Source organism: Eurosta solidaginis, chromosome 4 (assembly GCF_040869045.1).
Source record: "Eurosta solidaginis isolate ZX-2024a chromosome 4, ASM4086904v1, whole genome shotgun sequence".
In the NCBI taxonomy this organism is placed as follows: Eukaryota; Metazoa; Arthropoda; class Insecta; order Diptera; family Tephritidae; genus Eurosta; species Eurosta solidaginis.
Window position 1 is genome coordinate 59,701,074 of NC_090322.1, and position 24,219 is coordinate 59,725,292.

The 24,219-nt window shown below is 39.2% G+C and overlaps 1 protein-coding gene and 1 long non-coding RNA gene across 6 annotated transcripts in view; one reads left to right on the top strand and one right to left on the bottom strand.

The window, feature by feature from the left end:
- LOC137249849 (zinc finger protein 665-like) overlaps positions 1 to 24,219 on the bottom strand; it is a 396,955-nt gene that overhangs the window by 234,856 nt on the left and 137,880 nt on the right. The gene's annotated exons all lie outside the window — the stretch shown is intronic.
- On the top strand, positions 14,477 to 15,029 carry LOC137249856 (uncharacterized). The gene is made up of 3 exons (XR_010952575.1): positions 14,477 to 14,497; positions 14,556 to 14,613; positions 14,724 to 15,029. It is a non-coding gene; the product is annotated as an uncharacterized lncRNA (long non-coding RNA).

A 24,219-nucleotide genomic window follows, 5' to 3' on the forward strand; every position in this document is an offset into this window, starting at 1 on the left:
GGTTTCGTAGCCGCTCCCCCAGTCTGGTGGGACAGGAAAGGGTGCCGCTTTGAATCCGAGCTCAACCCGTTACAGTCCAGGTGGTATTTTAACTACCACCTGGGACGTGGGATGAGCTGGGGTTCTTTCAACACATACACACACGCACTCACGCCAACGACACAAATTCGGCAGAAAAAAAATTTAACATTAAAAAAGCAAAAAAATCCCAATTAGCGGACAAAATTATTCCTAGCGGACTAACGGACCACATTCCGGGAAAATAAAAACCCCCAAATCTACAAAAAAAACTAAGTGCGTTCAGCACTGCCTCACCGGGTGAAAACCAAAAATCCGGAGGACTGACCTTAAGTCTCGTGGAACCCTCCGCTACTGCCCCCGATGACCAGTCCGGACACCCTGATCCATCAACCATTCCACCGCAACGCAGGTGGCTGCTTCTGTGGCTGCTAACCTCGGACTGGTGGAATGGTCAACTTCACACGCTGCCCGAACTGACCACTGAGACCAGCGCTCCTCATGGAACTTGGGGGTGGGGAGGGAGGGATGGCCTGAAGGTTTAATGTGGCCATATAAATCGTTCCCGAGATGGTCGGGCCAGCACCTTAATGGTGCTGTGTTACCGGAGCGTATCGGATCTGTATCCGACAAAGGACCATCACATCGATAACACTCCCCAAAGCCTTCGGGGAGTAACTAATCGCTACAACAACAACAACAACAACCAGCGCCTCAGGTGCCACGTTGGGCGCCATCTGTTATGGATACACATTTTCGGTGGAAGCAGTAAGGAAGGCGGTCGGCATGATGTTGTGGTGCACAGTGGCTAGTCATTGTCGGCTCGGGCGGGTCCTTGCCAACCTTACTGTTCCTGCGCCATAAACAGAAAAAAGTTCCTATCATGCCTATTCAAAAATTTAACTGTCAAATTCAAAAAAAACAGACAGAAGCGCAGAGCCGACTCAAAACGCTTATAATTCAAATTAAAACGACATCCGGTCGAACCGGATGCCACGGACAGACCGTTAACATTCAAAAATTTAAATTCAAAAAGAAATTCAAGAAAACTAAACGCAACGAAAATTACCGAACCGGACATGACCGGTTACTAACTCTAAAATCAAAAATCAAAAAAAAAAAACTGCTGAAAAATAAAATAAAAAAAGCTGAAAAGGCAAACAACAAAAAGGCCGAATATACAGAGGGGCGCCGCGGGTGTTGTTGCGACGCCCGGTGCATTTGTCCCACCCTCAAAAACCATAGCCACCGACGCACCTAAATTTCGGTGGCCCCTTACCTGCTTTACCCTATGCCTTCTAAATAAAGGGCGACGTCAGCATTCCCATTATAAATACAATTTTTATTCAATACTCATTATTAATGCCTTAAACCTTTTCTCTGAAAAATCATTGAATTATTAGCTAAATTCTAATATAAACTACACTCTCTAACAACAAGGTATTCAAATTAATTTGCTTATGTTTTGTTAGCAAAGAAAAATATATATAAAGTTCTGTTTTGGTTATTATCATAAGGGGTTGCCCTTAAAGTACATTGTTAAGATAATCACTTATTATCTGTTTTTTTTTTCTTCTTTTTTTGCACTTACAAAATTATTATGCTGTTGTAGTGGAACTTATTTTTGAGTGTAACAAAATTTCAATTCGGTATAATTCGCATAGTATAATGATACTAATATCTAATATGTACTAAGAAAAGTGTTTACAAAAGCAATAAAGATGAAATTGCGATAGCAATATGTATTACGTGCACGTAGATTACTTTCGTCTTGTTGTTCGAAAGATATTGCCCGCAATAGGGATTCATATGTATATATATATATATATATATATATATTGCATCTGTAAGATATAAGAAAAAAATTAAATCCAAAATCCTTTTGCCAATTCGTGCATAATCGACGAATGGCTGCTGTCGCAAAAAAAAAATTTCTTTAAATTTATGGTTGAGCTCCCAAAAATTAATCGCTAAAATGTTTCACGCGATAGAGACGGCATATTATAAATAAAATTTATAGAGCTAACTTCAAACATTTTAAAGCGACAAAATATATTATTAAAATGATAAAAAAAAGATGTATGCTTTTTTTTTGTAAAGCTAATGCTTAGGTAGGTATTAGGTAAATGGAATTATACTCGTAAATTGCTGAATACAATTTTAGTTATATTTAAAGAGTTTTGTTCAATATAATGTATGTAAGATGCATTCACAAATAAACGGAGTATGTTTGAATTAGTTTTGAGCGTTCTAACAGGTAATTGCTGCTTAACCTGACTGAGACAAAACTGCCTGTTTATTTGTGAACAAACCTTTAAATTGTGTAAATAATTTTGCATATTAAACTGTTGTTGCATTCTTTAATATCTTGTCAAGTTGCAAAACATGTTCAAAAAAGTGTTCATGTAGTAATTCTTTTGGTTAGATAATTAATACAAGTTAAACTTAAATAGTGGAAATCATTTATGTGTAACTTTTTTTTTCTATAATAAGTTAAACTACCCTTTCATCTTCTATGTTGATAATTCTTAAAAAATGTCGTAATTTTGACGAAAAAAGATCGATCCTTGTCGAATGGTTTACCCGGGCTGTATAAAACCCTCTAAGTACCACTTGGAAGTTCCTTTAACTACACTGCAAAAATGCTCTCGTCATTCCACTCCGTTTGACTAGTTATTATACAGTCATAGGTTATATTCCTAGTCACATTTGCATGGGCGTGGGTAAGTTTCGTGACCAGAATTTTTTGTAGGGTAATTATATCTAAAGTTATACCTTTCTGGTACTTACATGGCCGACAGAGTACGTACCATGGGTCTCTGCCGGCGTGTTGTCGCTGGTGAAGTTGACTTTGCCGGTGAAGCCGACGCTGTTGTTGGTTGTGGTGCGCGGTCTTGGGCGCGCCGTGTTGGTACTGTTGGTGGTTGTTGCGCTCTGGTCCGAGGTAATCGAATGAACCTGGTGGCTATAAAGCTTCGTGCTGGCCTTTACGATCTGGATGACTTGGCCATTTTGACGTTAGTTGTATTACGCGGCAGCGTACTGCTGGCCCTGGAGGCGGAATTGGTGGTCGGACGCTTTTCCGAAGGTGGTAGGGTACTTCATAACGTAGAGAAAGGGGTTTATCTTCGTATTGCAATGGTTCTCATCAACATTTAGCTCAGTGCCGTCCGAATCCGTATCGGAATCACTAACACTTTCCTCACTAAGTGTGGCTGTGAAACGCCGACCTACTTCACTTGATATTATATACGTTGCGCTTGTGTCAACACGACACCACCGTGATACGGTTTATTCCCACTTGTTTGTTGTTCTAGTAGTTGGGCCTGTAATTCCTCGCTGCAGTCTTTTGGTTCTTCGACAATGCTCGTTTGAATACGTGCACAGCCGGCTAGGGTGTTTGGCGATTCGTTAAATATAAGTGGGGATGTGCAGTTGACGTAGCAATAATGTTAATAAAGCAGTTGGCGCCTTGTTATTGAAGTTGTGTCAACCGATGTTACACGATCTCCTTTTTTTTTATCGCCAGGCCGCCACAATTTTAGTTGCAACCAATCACACTTTTTCCCGGAAACTCATTCCAATTTTCGCTAGTGATCGCAGGTCTGTCTTTTTCTTGTTTTCGATACTTTTGTATCGCAACTTTCGCCCCATCACCAGTCACTAGGTGTGTTCGCACGAAAACGCTCCCAAGTGGACCGTAACCGTAGACCATAACAGCAGACCGTAACAAACCTGTTTCGCTTCGAAGACCTGACGATGAAGCGAACAGGAAACCGGATCCGCTGTGGGAAGCCACTGCCAGGGACCTCCGACGACAAGCAACGTGGCGCACGACTCACCCCTGAGATAAGAGTATCAAAGTCCTACTACGAAGGTAGCCGGGCAACATAGGTCCATCAAAAAAAAAAGGTAAAGTCAAGTTGGGAATTATTTCTGTTTCCTAGTTTAAAATGGATTTGCGGCAATTAGACATTTGTTATGGAGAATTCGTCAAAACTCCGAAAGATGATTTCTAGTGGTTATCGCCCCCACAGAAAGGCAAAACAAAAAAAAAGGTGTCGACATTTTGATCTGGAGAACTCGTCCAAACTCCGAAAGGACGAGATGTCCCCGACCGCCAAAACGCACAGACAAAAAAAGAGGTCCAATTGGTAGGTACATAAAAAAAGTCAAATTGTAATTTGGCAAAGAAACGTTCTTTCTGGTTCATTGCGGACGAATATCCGAAGCGTAAAAGCGACCTATCAATTTCCCGTTTAGGTCTTCGAGATCATACAGTGCATTGCCTATTTTTCGAAGCACGCGACACTTCAGGTATTTTGGTAGGAATTTGGCGTTAATGCCCTGTTTGAAGTTATTTAAGGCAAAGTTTTTCCGAAAAACTTCCTGACCTTCCTTATAGTTGACTTGCCTAGAGCGCTTGTTATAGGTGGTTACTCCCCTATCCTTGGCCTGATCTAAATTTCTACGGATCTGCTCACGAATATTAGTCAACCTGTCAGCTCTGCCTACCGTAACCTGGTCTTCCCGAAGGCTGCCGAGTTTCTCTAAAATGTTGTACGTTGAGGCATGTTGGACCATATTTTGGCCATATAATGCAAAGTATGGAGAACACTGAATCGCCGTATGAAAATCACTTCTCAATACTGATAAAATCTCGGGTATATGCTTATCCCAATCGGTATGGTCAGGTTTATCTTTCAGGAAAATCCTAATCTTCGAAACAATTTCTCTATTAACGCGCTCGGATGCGTTTGCGTGGGGAGAATATAACCCCGTCCTCACGTGCGTCACCCCGTAATTTGCAAAAAATTGGTTCATTTCCTTCGAGATAAACTGCTTGCCATTGTCACTGTGAATAAATTGAGGGACGCCTACAGCTGGAAAAATTTCGGAAGCGAAGTAATTTATAACGTTAACAGTGGTGGCTCTCTGCATGGGCTTTAGCCAAACGTATTTTGAAAAATGGTCTAGTACTATGAAGAGAAATTGATTTCGCCGCTTAGATCTCGGGTATGGCCCTAGGAAATCGCAATATAATCGCTGAAATGGCCTCTCGGATGCAAAGGTATTCTCTATAGGCGGTCTCGACTGCTGACTAGTGGGTTTTACAGCTTTGCAGGTGTCACAACGCTGGACGTAGTCCCTGACGTCCTTTGCCTGCCGCGGCCAGAAGTACTTCTGCCTAACACGTTCTAAGGTTTTCTGCCACCCGCCATGGTAACTCCGGTTAGCGTCATGTGCTAATCTCACTGCTTCCCAGTCAACCCTTTTGGCAACCACAAACGCCACAGCGAGTCTTCTTCCCCTTCCACTCCCTTACGAAATTTAACTCGTTTGAAAATTACCCCGTCCACCACTCGTAAATCCGGAAGCGATTCCACATTTTCGGTGACGGTCCGAATTAAGTCTAAATATTCGTTGCTGCTAAATTCGGGAGAGACTAAATCTATTTCCCCGGGTGTGGTAGTGAAAGACAACTCATCGGCATCAAACCGCGATAGCGCATCTGGTACTACATTCAGGGTGCCCTTACGATGTTCCATTTTAAAGTCGTATCTTTGCAGTAAGAGCGACCACCTCGCCAACCTCCCGCTCAAGTCCTTTTGTGTCATTAACCACTTGAGACTGGAGTGGTCCGTGATAATACGAAACGGTAATCCCTCCACATAGGGTCGGAAACGTTTCACGCTGATTATGGCAGCGAGACATTCCAGCTCGGTTACAGTGTAATTGCGTTGAGCATTATTCAGTTTTTTCGACACAAACGCGATCGAATGCTCAGCGCCCTCGTCATCGACCTGGAACAACACTCCGCCAACACCTATTTTGGAGGATTCGCATTGTATTACGAATTCCTTGGAAAAGTCTGGTTGGGCCAAGACAGGAGCGAAACTCAAAGCTACTTTTAGTTTTTCGAAGGCCTCTATAGCTTCAGGGGTAAGCTTGAACGGGCCTGATGACTTACGGAGACAGTCGGTCAAGGGACCTGCCAAGTCAGCAAAATTGGTAATAAACGCCCTGTACCAATTCGCCATGCCCACAAACCTACGCACTTGCCGAGGGGATTTAGGGATCAGGAAGTTTTGCATTGCTTCTATTTTTCCCGGATCCACTTTCAAACACCCGCTGCCTATCAAGTACCCTAAGTAGCGTATTTCCTTCTGACAAAATTTACTTTTTTCACGTTTATTGTCAGCCCTGCGTCTCTCAAACATTGGGCCACTTCTTAGCAATTTCAGGTGGTCTTCAAAATTAGTGCTGCATAGAAAAAGATATGTGTCTTCAACGCGAGTAGACGTGTTTTTCGGTGCGCTGCAGCTATCGTCTATTTAGTTAAATATTTTGTCATTGTACTTGCTTTTTTGGCGTTTGCGGGCTTTGCGTATTGATTTTCATCGTTTAATTGTTTCTACTCAATCACTTGACACGAAGCTATTCTGCTTTTTGTGTATAATTATTTAATTTTTCCTAATTGCAAACAATATAACAAACAACAACAATATCACAAACAACAAATTTATCGAAGATGCCCGATACTAGAGCTTCCCGCCAAGTGGTATTTACTCCCAACAAAAACGCGAGTGCAGTCGGCAGATCTGGTTTAAAAGAGAGCTCGTTACCTTCATCTTGGATTGAGCTTATTGAAGATAAATTGGAGATGCAGAGAACGGCCATCATTGAAAAGATTGCAGATCGTCTGAAAAGTTCTGAAGAGCGGCTTCTGGCTGAAATGTCAAACCTAAAGAAGGCGCTGAGCAAAATGGGGGAAAGAGTGGTTAAAGCAGAAGCCCAGGTTGAATGCAATGAACAACTGCGAAAGGAAATTGTGCTACTAAAAAAAGAGTTAAATGAATCCCAAAACAAATCTGTCTCCAGTGACATAATAATTAATGGCCTCCCCGTCAGTGATGGTGAAAGCATTAAAGGCACTGTTAACAAAATGTGCAAACATTGAAGGTGCCAGCATTGCCTATTTCCTCGGCGTTTCGTGTGCCTAACAAAAACAACAGCAAAACACCTGCATCTGTCATTGTACGACTGAGCTCTTCTGATGATCGATCTACACTCTTTAAAGCAGTGGCCCGTTTTTGCAAAGAGAATAAGCGTCGACTAATGCATCGTGATGTAGGAATAAATTCGGACGGGAAAATACACATACATGAGTGCCTAACCAAAAACAATCGTGAGCTAATACATTTTGCAATGCAGTTGAGAAGAGAGAAAAAGCTCGTTGCTGCTTTCTCAGTTCGTGGATATGTGTATGTTCGTGTACGTCCAAATTGTAAAGCTTTCAAGGTGACTGATATCGAGAGTATTGAGCGTGTTGTTGCTGCAGATACCTGATTATGTATGATTAATGTTAAGTGTATCTAATATTATATATTCTCTTTATTTTTTCTCTAATCTCCTTTTTCAAACAATCTACTGTCCTCCTACACTCTCATCCTATCATATGTTTAATTGCTGTCACTACCGTTTTTTTCTCTATTTTTCAATCATGTGTTTAATTGTCTGTCTTTCTTTATTTTGTCATTCCTCCATTGTTTTTGCCTTGGTCTCTCGTACACACATGCGTGTTGCTTGCCTGCCTTTGGTTCGTTCTGTTTTGGTTCAGCTTTATGTGTATGGGGTCATTCCATAAATCTCGCCCTGGCGCTAATGAAAATTAAAGAATTTTGATTGATATTTTTTGTAAGCAAAATCATGGCTTCAATGCAGTACATTTTAATGATCGTAGCCTTAGCCATGACAAACTCGATTTTGTTAGGTATGTTTTTGAGGGTTCTGCGGTGGATGTGATTTGTGTCTCTGAAACATGGTTCTGCAGTGAAATTCCTGATCTCAACTTTTCGATTAATGGGTACAATCTATTTCGGAATGATCGTAGGTACAAAAAAGGAGGGGGAGTTGCAGTGTACTGTAAAAAACACTCAAATCTAGACTACTAAAAACTTCTAATTCCTGTGATGCTGAATATATTTTCACTGAACTGTCAGATGGAGTAAATAAAATTATGGTAATATGTCTTTACAACCCAAAAAAACTTTTTCATTAGAATCATTTTTTGTTGATTTGTCCGAATTTGTAATTGATTATGAACGTATTTTGATTTGTGGTGATTTTAATGTGAACCTACTTGTTAATGATTCCTACAGTAGTAAACTAATTGACCAGCTTGCAATAGTGCTAACCCGACGAGATTTGATAATAATTCTGACTGGGTTTCTTGATTATTTTGTAACTTGTGATCCCTGGCACGTCCTAAAATTTGAGCAAATATGCTTTGTTTCTGACCATGATTTGATTTTCTGTACTATAGATGTTGAAATGAACCGTTGTGATTTAGATTGTACGTTTGTGTATCGTGATTTTAAATCGTTGAATGTTAATGCGTTGTACTCCGATATATGTGGTGTTGATTGGACTGACTGTTGGTTTCTTGACACGGTTGATACCAAGTTAGATTTTCTTAATTATAACTTGACCAGATTGTTTAATGTGCATGTGCCTATTCGTTGTGCAAGTGTTATTAACAGTTCGTGTCCCTGGTACAATTCGAGAGTTCGATCGGCTATTAAGAAACGTCAAAAATATTATGGTAAGTCGCGTAAAACTAGGACAGATATTTCCTGGTGTCGATACAAAGAAGTGCGAAATGAAACAACAGCTATTATCAGGCAGGCAAAGTGTAGGTATAGTAAATCAAAGCTAGATCCCTCACTTCCATCCAAGGAGTTGTGGAGAAACTTAAAAAGGTTTAAAATACATGGCAAGGATACTACCAAGTGTGAAATAGATGTGGATGAACTAAATGACTTTTTTGTTAGCACTAACAATGACGTCAATGCTCCAGCCCTGCTAAAAGATTACTCCTCCTATGTCGGCCCTGATAACAAATTTCAGTTTGATACAATTGGCGAGGTTGATGTTTTGAAGGCTTTATTAAGTATAAAATCGAATGCTTTGGTGGAGGATGGAATCTCTCTAAGATTTATTAAGATCGTAATGGAGTTTATACTAGGTCCGCTTACTCACATCATAAATTTCTGCTTCACCTCTTCATGTTTTACCACGATGTGGAAGAAAGCAATTATTCTTCCTATTGCAAAAAAAACTAATGCTACGTGTGCAGGTGATTATAGGCCTATCAGCATACTGACTACATTTTCGAAGGTATGTGAAAATTTAATGGTAGCACAAATTTCTTACTTTATCCAGCAAAATAAATTACTCAGTCCGTTGCAATCTGGCTTCAGACCAAAGCACAGCTGCTCTACAGCAATGGTTAAAGTATTGGATGATATAAGAACTAGTTTTGATACTGGCGACCTAACACTTCTTTGTTTACTAGATTTCTCCAAAGCATTTGATTCTGTGAATCATGAGCTGCTATGTACGAAGCTGAAGTATTACTTCGGATTTGAGGATAGCTCAGTCAAGCTTATTGCCAGTTATCTTAAGGATAGAACGCAGAAAGTTAAATCAGGAAATTCTTTGTCGCAGTCTAAACCTGTGTATGCTGGCGTACCGCAAGGGTCGGTCCTTGGTCCACTTCTGTTTAGTCTATTTGTGAATGATATTTTTGATGTGTGCCAGTATGTCAATATTCATGCATATGCCGATGATATGCAGTTACATTTGTCAAGTCGTATCGGTCTTGTTGAAGATTTATGTTTCAAAATTAATAATGATCTGTCTGCAATCTCTCTTTGGGCTAGTGAAAATTCGTTGTGTTTGAATGCATCCAAGTCTTACGTCTTGCCTATATGCCATAGTGTTGTATATAATATTGACCTTCCTGCGTTGTATATTGGAACTAGTCCACTTATATTTGTTGACAGAGTAAAAAGTCTAGGTTTTATTGTGAACTGTAAACTTACTTGTAGTGACCATGTCAACAGGGTAGTTACCAATATTTATGCCATATTACGGAAGTTAAGAGTCTCGGCCCCATTCACACCCGTTGAAACCAGGCGAAAACTTGTGCTGCAGTTAATTATGCCACTTATAACGTACGCCGATACAGTATATGGTAAGATGGACTCAATGTCATACAACAAAGTTGCTGTAGCGTTTAACAATGCTACGAGATACGTTTACGGGATTGGTAGATATGATCACATATCTGCCTGGCGAACGAAAATTCTTGGGTGCAGCCTTGAAAATTATCTAGCCGCCAGGAATTGTATCTTTATATACAAATTATTATTGTGGAAGACACCAAATTACTTATTCGAAAGGTTGAGACCAGTGAGATCACTGAGACATCAGAGTCTGGTCGTACCATCGCACAATTACTTAACTTCATCTAGACTATTTTTCATTAGCGCGGTTAAATTATGGAATTCAATCCCAGATAATGTGAAGGCTGGACTAAATAGATTCAACTACAAGGATGTAATACTCAAGTACTTCAAATCTGTATGAAAACAATGCAAAAACATTGTAAGGGTGTTTAAGATACCTGCTTCTCTTTTCTTTCCCCTTTTCCCACTTTGATCTTGACTATCTTTTCTTTCGTTAAGGTTAGATGTATTCTAAATTTGTTATTTAGATTTAAGTTAGAATATACATATTTACACTGTTTTATGTTTAATAACCTAGTTGAAGTACTCCTAAACGACTATATCTGGTCTTACTCTGTACTACGTTGGTAAATAAATAAATAAATATAAAATAAATACCATTAGGTCGTCCAGGTAAACAAAGACGTTCTCTCGCAGACGCGAAGGGATTGCCTTGTCTGCGGTCCATTGCACAGACCAAATGGCATTACCTTGAAGTGGTACAGAGGCCTCCCCGGAACTGCGTATGCTGTTTTTTCCTTGGAGGACTCTGTCAATTTGATCTGGAAGAACGCGTGCTTCAGATCAATGCCACTAATAAAATGCGTATCCTTCAGTCTGCTCAATAACCCGTTGATATGAGGCAGGGGGTACGAGTCTTTCTTAGTCACCGCGTTGACCTTCCTGGAATCTATGCACAGCCTAACTTTACCTGGTTTCCGGACCAGTACTACAGGACTACACCACGGGGAGTTTGATTCTTCTATAACTCCTAATTCGAGTAACCTGTCTAGTTCGCTAAAAGCTTCGGCTTGCCTCGGTGGCGAAAGAGGGAAATGTTTGCTTTTTATGGAAACTGCATCACCGGTGTCAATGTGATGCTCCACTAATTTAGTTTGCCCTAGGCCTAACTTTTCGAAACGAAGGAAACGTCTCGATGACCTTTTGTAATTCTAATTTCCGGTCTGGTGACAATTCATGGAGGTTAAGTTCCTCTTCCTTTTCAAGTCTAATCTCTATGCACTCTACGCTTGGGAATATTTCGGGAGCTAACGCAAATGCTCTCCAAAAATCTACCCCGAAGTAGGCTTCTTGGAGAAGTGAAGGGACAAGGTAAAAACGAATAACCTTTCTGATATTTTTAAAGGTAACCGGTAGAGATACTGAGCCTAAAATTTTTTGCTTGTTGCCGCCCGCGGTATATACGAACGCATGTAAGGGCTGATATTCGAAGCCGTTATCCTCTAGGAATTCTAATCCATTTTTTCCTAAGATGTAGACGTTGGCTCCCGAGTCCAACAGCCCTAAAAGAAAACTATCTTTAATTTTAGCCTTTACAAGAGGCCTTTCATCCACTGTAAGCGTTAACGTGGTGGCTTGAAGCAGTCTACGCTCCTGTACTCTCCTGTGGTATCTCTTCCTACACTTCAAAATATTGTCCGATACCGAGTATTGTTCGCAAATGGTATGTCTTATTTGTTCATACCTATGTTCCCTTCCTTCTAGGTTTGGTGGAAATTGCGTTTGGCAAGCCACATCCTTATGCTGGCGTTGCAGAATTCTGATCGGTTCGCTCATCGCTGATGAGGACGTTTGACTCTCGGATTCAGAACTATTCGAATTGTCCGTACTGTCAGGGTAAGTTATTATCACGTCTCAGGGCTCTTCTGCCAGGGTACTACTGCACCTCGGAAGCTCATCACCCCCATGCAGAGATTCACCCTCTGGTTCGGTGCACGGAACGACACCTCGAGCACCGGCTGGTGTGGGAGCTATGAAGCCGAACGAGGTTCCCCTCCTTCTCGCTCGGGTAATGGTATCACTGCCTGCGATGGTCCCTAGGGCATTTAGCAGTAAATACACCCTTATACCCACATTTAAAACAAAAAGGATTTTTAATGGGTTCCTCACAATATATATAAGAGTGGCCCATTGCCTGGCAATTCCAGCATTGGATTCCCGAATAGTCCGGTCTCCTATTGCGTCGATATTCCAGCGCCTCTATCTGCGGATCCATTTCGCCGTCCTCGCCTTCCATCCTCATGTCCGGGGTTGTCACGCGTGCTTCGTTTACATGCCGTCCTGGGTAAGTGGCTCCCAACAGCTTGCTTTCTTTCAGCACTTGTTCACCTCTGCGTGCTACATCGCGTAGATCATGGAGGGTCCTTACATCTGCGTTGAAAAGCATCAGCTTAAGGCTACTGTTGACGTTCCTTTTTATAATGTCAATCAGTAGAACCTCCGACATGGGTTCTCTTAAGCGCGCGTTCAAGGAAATTATGTCCGTGTGGAACACGTCATAGCACTCGCTTGCTTCTTGCTTACGCATGGAGATCTCCATCATGATCTCGTGGTCAGTTTTCAAAGTCCCAAACTCTCTTTTCAATGAGTAGCACAAAAAGGCATAAGTCGCGTTTGGGTTTTGTTTCGTGAAAAGCCAGTACCATTCTTCGGCCCGCCCGGAAAGAAACAGGTGGAAAGTAGCCATTTTTTGTTCGTCCGTGCATTGTGTGCGCTCAACCCGTCACAGTCCAGGTGGTATATTAACTACCACCTGGGACGTGGGATGAGCTGGGGTTCTTTCAACACATACACACACGCACTCACGCCAACGACACAAATTCGGCAGAAAAAAAATTTAACATTAAAAAAGCAAAAAAATCCCAATTAGCGGACAAAATTATTCCTAGCCGACTAACGGACCACATTCCGGGAAAATAAAAACCCTCAAATCTACAAAAAAAACTAAGTGCGTTCAGCACTGCCTCACCGGGTGAAAACCGAAAATCCGGAGGACTGACGTTAAGTCTCGTGGAACCCTCCGCTACTGCCCCCGATGATCAGTCCGGACACCCTGATCCGTCAACCATTCCACCGCAACGCAGGTGGCTGCTTCTGTGGCTGCCCACCTCGGACTGGTGGAATGGTCAACTTCACACGCTGCCCGAACTGACCACTGAGACCAGCGCCTCAGGTGCCACGTTGGGCGCCATCTGTTATGGATACACATTTTCGGTGGAAGCAGTAAGGAAGGCGGTCGGCATGATGTTGTGGTGCACAGTGGCTAGTCATTGTCGGCTCGGGCGGGTCCTTGCCAACCTTACTGTTCCTGCGCCATAAACAGAAAAAAGTTCCTATCATGCCTATTCAAAAACTCAACTGTCAAATTCAAAAAAAACCTACAGAAGCGCAGAGCCGACTCAAAACGCTTATAATTCAAATTAAAACGACATCCGGTCGAACCGGATGCCACGGACAGACCGTTAACATTCAAAAATTTAAATTCAAAAAGAAATTCAAAAAAACTAAACGCAACGAAAATTACCGAACCGGACATGACCGGTTACTAACTCTAAAATCAAAAATCAAAAAAAACTGCTGAAAAATAAAATAAAAAAAGCTGAAAAGGAAAACAACAAAAAGGCCGAATATACAGAGGGGCGCCGCGGGTGTTGTTGCGACGCCCGGTGCATTTGTCCCACCCTCAAAAACCATAGCCACCGACGCACCTAAATTTCGGTGGCCCCTTACCTGCTTTACCCTATGCCTTCTAAGTAAAGGGCGACGTCAGCATTCCCATTATAAATACAATTTTTATTCAATACTCATTATTAATGCCTTAAACCTTTTCTCTGAAAAATCATTGAATTATTAGCTAAATTCTAATATAAACTACACTCTCTAACAACAAGGTATTCAAATTAATTTGCTTATGTTTTGTTAGCAAAGAAAAATATATATAAAGTTCTGTTTTGGTTATTATCATAAGGGGTTGCCCTTAAAGTACATTGTTACGATAATCACTTATTATCTGTTTTTTTTTCTTCTTTTTTTGCACTTACAAAATTATTATGTTGTTGTAGTGTGTACGACCGTACATTAATTTCAATATGAAAATTGCCAAAGTTATCCTCTCCTCATTTCAAATTTCTTAAATCGCAGTATTTTATATGGCCATGACTGTCGTTAGAGTACTATATAAACATCGAATTTCGCATCATATGGTTTCCGATAAAAACAAAAAAAAATATATATATATCGATAATGTTAATATGCCGGTACTTGGGTTAATTTGACGTCCACGAAAAGTAGATCTTCCTTTCAACATCGACCAGCCAAGCAGTGCAGAAGTTTCCGAAAAAAAAAAAGTTTTTGTAAGTGCAGAAGTTTTCCTACAAAGTTCTTTTGTAAGTGCCAGAGTTTAATTTGTGCAATCTAATATACATATATATCATATGTATATAGAATCAGCTTACCTCATCGTGGGATTTTAAAGCAAAAAGAAAACGAACCCAGACTCGTGGTAAGAATTCGGTGTACATTTTTTTTATACCTATTTAATTTTACTAGTGTTTAATTAGTTCGCGAGTGCCCTTAGGAGTTATTTTCATGAATTTCCTAAATTTTTCATAGGTTTCTCCAACCAATTTTCCGAAAGCCATACCAATATTAAATTCCAATTGCAAGACGTACGAAACGCTGGCTTATTGGCGGTACTGCCACGTGGCAGTTCCGAATTTCATTTGTCCTCTGCCAAATGGATCTGGGAAACATTTAAAGCAAAGGAAACCAAATACTGGATCTCAAGATAAGCCATAATCTTAAGATTTTAATACCTATTTAAAAGAACATTTTTTATTAATTATGTGATTATACATAACTATTTCAATGCAAGATTTGACATATATATTTACTTAAGAATACATATATATATCTCAACTTGCAAATGGACGAGAAAGAAGCTGATGCATGTAAATTATTAGCAACTTAGAAAAAAAAAAAAAATGTCCAAAGGACAACAATAAGTAGGTTTTATGGGAAAAGAAAATAATTAAAAATTGAAGTTGAACTGTGAAATTAGCATAGTCATAATACTATGCATGCATTCGAAATTGGATTGTCATGTGTAAAATAGTTTAAAAATTAGAAATAATGTATTTCATCTTGATTACTTGGTCATGTGGTGAGACCACATGTTAACCACCCCCCTAACCTCACTCAACGCCTATAGTGTGTCTTACTATTCCCGCGCTCAATGATTTTAATTCATAAATTTTAACTACAAAAACAAGAAAAGTTACAAACGAAAGAAATATTAAAGAAAACATAAATTCCATGAGAGAAATTTAAACCTTCCTTTTCTAAATGTATACAATTGTTGGTCTTTGCTTTTAAGCACACGTTTTTGATTGTTTTTGCTATCTAATCCGATCGCTCGTTTGCAAAAACAGCATATGTAATATGTATATATAAATTTTAAATGCAGATATGTATGTATAAATATATGTATACATATGTACTTAATTTAATAAAGTTTATATAGCTGCGGAAAGCGAAGAACAAGAACAACCATAGCGAGGAGGCCTTCGACGCTTTGATGGATTTGCACAAAGAAAAAAAATAATCATGATGTAAGTTTGATTAATGTAACATACCTTAATTTAACATGCGTTTAAATATTTTCTGAATACATTTTTTTTGCTTAAAGTAGCATATGTATTTTTGTGTGTACAATTCTGAATAAGACCAATGAAAGTATATGCATACGAACATACATATGTACATATAGACAAATGAGTCGTCTTAATTCCTTATTTTAACTCTATAAGTTCTCAACAAGTTTTTTTTTTACTCTCATTCTCATTTGTAAATATATGTAAAGAATTTTATTTAAAATGTAGGTCAAGGACCGCGAGTAAGATCAGCTGTTGAGGTAGGTCAGGATCTTTAGAAAATTTAACCCACAAAAAAATATTGTTAGTAATTATCTACTTTCCTAAGGATTTGTTACTTTGTTACTTAAAGTTTTTTTATTTCAACTTTACCTATAGATAATTATAATGGCCTGAATTGTAATAAAGATTAATATAATATGACTATGTAATCGTAATCTTTGGTCATTTCTCGAAAGGTAGTGTGGGAGCTTTGGGGCTCCAACCACAACAACAGAGCCATGGTAGGGAGGGTGAAGAGCAGCCAAAACATTCATAGTTGCGCTGCCAAGAAGGGTAAGGAATCGTAGTGGTGGGTGAAGAAGTAAGTACTGGTCTTTGGATGGTTTCACTTTGTTAGTTGATAGTGTGCAAAATATTATTCATCTTGTTAGGGCCAAAACCGAAGTGAAGGTAGTTTGGTTTGTGGTTGCGTTTATGGAACCCCCCCAGACTGAAGCTCCGGCCTACATGCGAGTGCACACGCCGCAGCCGCAGACAAGCGATGCAAGCTCCTTCACGACTGCTGGACTACGGTCACATAACAGATCAAAATGGCGCCCAAAACGTGAGGCACGAAACGTGTGATTAATGAGTTGCGTACTCTACTCACAATAACACAATGCCTCATTTTTTTATTCCCTCTTGGAATATTTAATTGTCCGTCTAGCTCGTTAACTTTTTATTATAACATTTGTTTCTGGAAATTAGACACATCTGGCTATATGCCGTAGTTCTAACCAGTGTTTATAAAGAGTTAAATTTCCACTTTTTTTATAGTTGTTGGATTGTGCAAAACGAATTCAATGGAATTGCTATCCCTACATGCTATATGCACACAGGATAGACCGCTGATGACAGTGTTTAGTGCAATCAATAACAATACAAAAGTTTTTAGTTTTTTTTTGACTTCATATTCATGTGAACTCTTTTTGGTAAAGCTATAAGGAATTTTAGTTGTAGTAAGGCTTTATGCCCTCTAGCTAACCGATGGCCTAATCAACTAATGTTTTACATACACATGATTTCAATCTATATCTTAACTTCTATTTTGAGATGCTTCCAATAATTGTTTTTTTGTATAGCACTTATCTCCAATAATTTCAAGATATCATTATATAGGAGATTAGTTCTAATCCCTAAACAGATAAACTTTCTTTCAAAAGCCTCAGATTATTGATGCTTATTTTATCCACCCTGGAACCACCTTACCCAAAATAACAACCACACAACCTGGAGAGATTGACCACAACTTCTTGCTTGCTACATTAATTTTTTTTGAGTGATCGAACAAAAAAAAAAAAAAAAAACAAAAAAAAAAAAATTCTTTTTTTGAGATATTTTTTTGAGAAACATTTTTTCTTGCAATTGAGTAGCTGAGTACTTTTTATGGTTCAATAATTATGAACAAAACGACATAGATGATCTTGAATGTTAATGTGAGGTTAGAATAAGAAAAACGAAATTTGTATTCACCTTTTATATTAGGAAAAGAAGTCTTACATTCTTATAAGCTTCAAAAAAAATCTTGTAATTTTTTTTGCAAGGTTTTGCTGAACTTTTCTTGTTTACTTTTTATATACAAGATGGCTAACCGAAATAGCAGTGGGCATTCGCCTACTCAAATAAACTCGTGTCCAATATGCACTGAAGGTCTATTAGATCGAGACGATATTTTAGTTACGGCTTGTTCCCACCGTTTTCACAGAATATGTCTCCTAACTTACCTTAAACGAAACAGCACATGCCCACAGTGTCGTGCAAAATGTTCAAGCAAAGATATCGATAAGAACACGGGCGCGCAGACAAGAAATCTTACAGCCATACAGAAAGCTCAAGACAATAGAGACTTTGGATTGTCGGCGTCAGCAAATGACCACCAGAATGAAGGGAATGCTTGTATGCCCCCGGCAAATCCAGCTAATACTCAAAGTAATGACGAAGATAATCGTATACGGAACATCGTTTCTGCAGTTATTTCTGCAAGACAGGCATCTATATTCGATGATTTGGATCATCGAGTGTCGAATCTTATAGAAAATAGAATAGAAAGCTGCTTAAATAATATGTTAGGCCGGCTAAATCTAAACGTTCAACCACCTGAACTTACTACAAACGTTAGCCCTAGGGGAGTTGATAATACTGACAACGCCCCGGCAAATAATTTATCACCCCAGTGGACTAGAGAAATACCGAATTTACCAAATACACCCCAACAAAATTTCAACAGACAGATTGACCAATTCCGATTCAGTGACATGTCTAGCGTTCCAAATTCTAGTAGGATAGCTCATTTGATTTCCAGCTGGGATATAAAATTTGATGGCTCGAGAAAGTTGTCTGTCGATAGTTTTATATATAGGATAGAATGTCAGGTTATAGATACCCTTGGAGGGAATTTTAATCTCCTATGCGAGCACGTTCAAAGTCTATTCACGAATGAAGCAAAAGACTGGTACTGGAGATACCGGCGCTCAGTCGAAAGAATTACTTGGGTTACGCTCTGTGAAGCGTTACGTACTAATTTTCAACAACACCGAAGCGATTTTGAAATTAAAGAGCTTATTCGCAGTAGAAAACAGGGACCAGCAGAAAACTTTGACGATTTTAGAAATGCCGTACTTAAATTGACAGAACCTTTACGTTCTCCTCTACCAGAGCAAGAGCTCGTCGAAATATTACAACACAATTTACGGCCGAGAGTTCGGCAACAGTTGTTGTATTTACCCATCTACTCTTTAGCAGAACTCCGTAGATTATGTTTAAAAAGCGAAAGCCTGGAAAACGAAATTTCCAAATCCACCAACCCAAAGCCCATGGTGAGTCAGAGACAGCGTTTTGCCAATGAACTTCAGTGCGAGATCGAATCCTTAGAAAACCCACCTTATGAAATCGATGAAATTTCCAAATATCCAGCTAAACCAAAACTGATTTGTTGGAATTGTAGAAGCGAAGGGCACCGATACTTTGACTGCATTGAAGACAGGACAGTATTTTGTTATGGCTGTGGTGCACCTGGAGTTTATAGACCCAAATGTGCAACTTGCTGCCCGGAAAACTCCAAGGTGAGCGAGGCTTTAAAGATGAGTCCTCGCTCAGATCCGAAGAACAACAAATAAAGCATTTACTGAAAAGACCAACAAAGTCAGAACAACCTGACGGTTCTACAACCTATACCAATTCTGACAACTCTGTGGACACCAACGAGTTTGTACATAAGATATTACCTTATGAGGAGCGACTCCGGAATTATATTCAAAAACGTAAGCAGATTTTCAACCCTGATAGGACCTCATTAGCTAACACAAATCGATCATCCAGGCGTTTAAACCAGTTCTGGAAAAACATCAAATGCCAGCGAAAGCGGCTTAAAGGTTTTATTTGTGCGATTCACAAAAAATCACCCGACCTGAGGCCGTATGCGAAAGTTGAAATTCTGGGAACTGAACAATTGGCACTCTTGGATAGCGGAGCTGAAGTTTCTTGTTTAGGTTCTTCGTTGGCTGAAGACGTTTGCAAAAACCATCAGCTACGCAAACATTTTACGTCGGTACATACGGCGGACGGAAATAAACAAATCGTCTTCGGTACCATTGACTTGGACGTTAAATTTGAAGATAGAATTAGTACAATAACATTTTTCGTAATGCCAGGTTTGGCACAAAAGATAATACTTGGAATAGATTTTTGGCTAAAATTCCAAATAGCGCCAAATATTGTTTCCGAAATATCTCTAGGAATAGAACGATGTGAAAGGGTCCTCTCACTAACTGGTGAACAACAACGAAGACTCGAGTTAGTTAAAAACAAATTTCCCAGTTTTGAAAAAGAAGGGTTGGGAAGAACCTCATTAATGGAATATACAATTGAACTACAACCTAACGTCCGTCCGATTAAACAAAGATATTTCCCCATATCGCCTGCAGTAGAAAAGCTCGTCCATGCGGAGATCGACGAAATGCTTCAGCTAGGAGTCATTGAAGAATCCCCAAACAGTCCGTGGTCCAGTCCGGTCGTCCTAGTGAAAAAGCCAAATAAAGTCCGTCTGTGCTTAGATTCTAGAAAAGTAAATAACGTAACCATAAAAGATGCGTATCCCCTTCCTCACATAGATGGTATTTTAAGTAGAATACCCAAGGCAAAATATATAAGTTCACTAGACTTGCGCCGCGCCTTTTGGCAAATTCCCTTGGCAGCCAATTCCCGTGACTACACTTGTTTCACTGTCCCTAACCGTCCACTTTATCGTTATTGTGTAATGCCATTTGGCTTATGTAACGCCCCTCAAGCCCTTTGTCGGTTGATGGATCGCGTCATCCCTCCTCAGTTGAAGAATCAAGTGTTTGTCTATTTAGACGACCTACTGATTGTGTCTGAAGATTTTAATACCCATATGTCCGTGTTGTCTGAGGTTGCTCACCAGTTAAGAAAGGCAGGATTGACAATAAATGTACAAAAAAGCAAGTTTTGCATCGAAGAAGTAAAATACCTAGGATATATTGTAGGTGGAGGAACATTGCGCACTGACCCAGACAAAATTTCGGCGGTAACTAATTATCCGGTGCCAACAACCGTCAAACAATTGAGACGATTTCTAGGCATGGCCGGTTGGTACCGGCGTTTTATCGACAACTTTGCAACAATTACAACACCGTTGACTAATTTGTTGAAGAAAAGCAAGAATTTTACATGGAGTGATGAAGCTCAAGAATCGTTCGACAAATTAAAAAGTATGCTTTGTGCTGCTCCAGTGCTAGCTAGTCCAAATTACGAAAAGCCATTCATTATTCAGTGCGATGCAAGTAAACTTGGCGTTGGTGCAGTGTTGCTTCAAAAAAGTGAGGAAGGTGATGAAGTCCCAGTAGCCTATTTCTCCCAAAAACTTAATAAAGCCCAAAGCAATTATTCCGTTACCGAATTAGAGTGTCTTGCTGCAGTTTTAAGCTTGAAAAAGTTCAGAGCATACGTTGAAGGACAGGACTTCACCATAATCACTGATCACGCCAGCTTACAATGGCTTATGCGGCAAACGGACTTGTCAAGCCGGTTGGCCAGATGGGCACTTAAATTGCAAGGGTTTCGGTTCAAAATCGAGCATAGAAAAGGTTCTTTGAATGTTGTGCCAGATAGTTTGTCACGGCAAAATTTCGATGAAATAAATGCCATTGAAGTCCGTCCGATAGTAGATCCCAATTCTTCAGAATTTTCATCGGTTGAATATAAAAAACTCTTATCTTATATAAAAGACAATGCTAGCCGTCTTCCTGATTTACAAATAGTAGACGACCGAGTATATAAACGAACCGAACATCCTAATGGATCACCGGAACGTGAAATCTTCAATTGGAAACTCTGGATTCCGAAAACTTTAGTACCACAGGTTTTAGAAAATGCTCATTGCACTCCAAATAAATGTCACGGAGGCATTGCAAAAACACTAGAGCGCCTTCGATTGAATTTTTATTGGCCAAACATGACAGTCGATGTAAAAGAATACGTTGGCCAATGTGACACCTGTCGGCAAAGCAAAGCCCCTAACACAACTCTCCGTCCTCCAATGATCGCCACGTATACGGCCCAGCGTCCATTCCAGAAACTGTATGTAGATCTACTTGGCCCTTATCCCAGATCAAGGCAAGGAAATGTTGGAATTCTAATCGTTCTGGACCAGCTTACAAAATTTCCTTTATTTAAGGCAATTAGAAACTTCAATACATCAAACATTTGTAATTATTTTAAGGATAACGTTTTTAGTATTTTCGGAACCCCTGAAGTGGTGGTGAGCGACAATGGAAAACAGTTCAAATCCAGTCAGTTTAATAATTTGTTGACCGAGCGGGGTATTAAACATATTTATACAGCCTTATATAGCCCACAGGCCAATGCTAGTGAACGAGTAAATCGTTCGATTATAGCAGGCATTCGATCATACCTTAAAGCTGATCAGACCCTATGGGACAAACATTTGGCGGATATCGCAGAAGCACTCCGCAGCTCTTACCACCAATCAATCGGATGCACACCATATTACGCCCTATTCGGTCAGCAAATGGTAGGGCACTCAGATGAATATGAGATATTACGTAGGCTGGAAGCGCTAGACCAGAATGTCATTGAGAGAACGGACAGGTTGACTCTGATAAGAAAATCACTCGCAGAAAACATAAAGAAGGCGTTTGAAACATCTGCTAAGCGATACAACTTGCGAAGTAGATTAAAAACGTTTAGCCTCGGTGACAAAGTCTACCGAAGGAATTTTGTGCTTAGCGACGCGTCAAAAAAGTTTTGTGCCAAATTTGCTCCAAAATTCGTAAAAGCCACAGTAAAATCCATAATAGGTAACTGCATGTATGAATTGGAGGATGAGGTTAGCAAAAAGCGAGGGGTATATCATCAGAAAGACATTTTTGAAAGCAAGCAGTAAAGTTCGCACCGCACCAACTCTTTAAGCGGGGGGGTGTGTACGACCGTACATTAATTTCAATATGAAAATTGCCAAAGTTATCCTCTCCTCATTTCAAATTTCTTAAATCGCAGTATTTTATATGGCCATGACTGTCGTTAGAGTACTATATAAACATCGAATTTCGCATCATATGGTTTCCGATAAAAACAAAAAAAAATATATATATATCGATAATGTTAATATGCCGGTACTTGGGTTAATTTGACGTCCACGAAAAGTAGATCTTCCTTTCAACATCGACCAGCCAAGCAGTGCAGAAGTTTCCGAAAAAAAAAAAAGTTTTTGTAAGTGCAGAAGTTTTCCTACAAAGTTCTTTTGTAAGTGCCAGAGTTTAATTTGTGCAATCTAATATACATATATATCATATGTATATAGAATCAGCTTACCTCATCGTGGGATTTTAAAGCAAAAAGAAAACGAACCCAGACTCGTGGTAAGAATTCGGTGTACATTTTTTTTATACCTATTTAATTTTACTAGTGTTTAATTAGTTCGCGAGTGCCCTTAGGAGTTATTTTCATGAATTTCCTAAATTTTTCATAGGTTTCTCCAACCAATTTTCCGAAAGCCATACCAATATTAAATTCCAATTGCAAGACGTACGAAACGCTGGCATATTGGCGGTACTGCCACGTGGCAGTTCCGAATTTCATTTGTCCTCTGCCAAATGGATCTGGGAAACATTTAAAGCAAAGGAAACCAAATACTGGATCTCAAGATAAGCCATAATCTTAAGATTTTAATACCTATTTAAAAGAACATTTTTTATTAATTATGTGATTATACATAACTATTTCAATGCAAGATTTGACATATATATTTACTTAAGAATACATATATATATCTCAACTTGCAAATGGACGAGAAAGAAGCTGATGCATGTAAATTATTAGCAACTTAGAAAAAAAAAAAAAAATGTCCAAAGGACAACAATAAGTAGGTTTTATGGGAAAAGAAAATAATTAAAAATTGAAGTTGAACTGTGAAATTAGCATAGTCATAATACTATGCATGCATTCGAAATTGGATTGTCATGTGTAAAATAGTTTAAAAATTAGAAATAATGTATTTCATCTTGATTACTTGGTCATGTGGTGAGACCACATGTTAACCACCCCCCTAACCTCACTCAACGCCTATAGTGTGTCTTACTATTCCCGCGCTCAATGATTTTAATTCATAAATTTTAACTACAAAAACAAGAAAAGTTACAAACGAAAGAAATATTAAAGAAAACATAAATTCCATGAGAGAAATTTAAACCTTCCTTTTCTAAATGTATACAATTGTTGGTCTTTGCTTTTAAGCACACGTTTTTGATTGTTTTTGCTATCTAATCCGATCGCTCGTTTGCAAAAACAGCATATGTAATATGTATATATAAATTTTAAATGCAGATATGTATGTATAAATATATGTATACATATGTACTTAATTTAATAAAGTTTATATAGCTGCGGAAAGCGAAGAACAAGAACAACCATAGCGAGGAGGCCTTCGACGCTTTGATGGATTTGCACAAAGAAAAAAAATAATCATGATGTAAGTTTGATTAATGTAACATACCTTAATTTAACATGCGTTTAAATATTTTCTGAATACATTTTTTTTGCTTAAAGTAGCATATGTATTTTTGTGTGTACAATTCTGAATAAGACCAATGAAAGTATATGCATACGAACATACATATGTACATATAGACAAATGAGTCGTCTTAATTCCTTATTTTAAC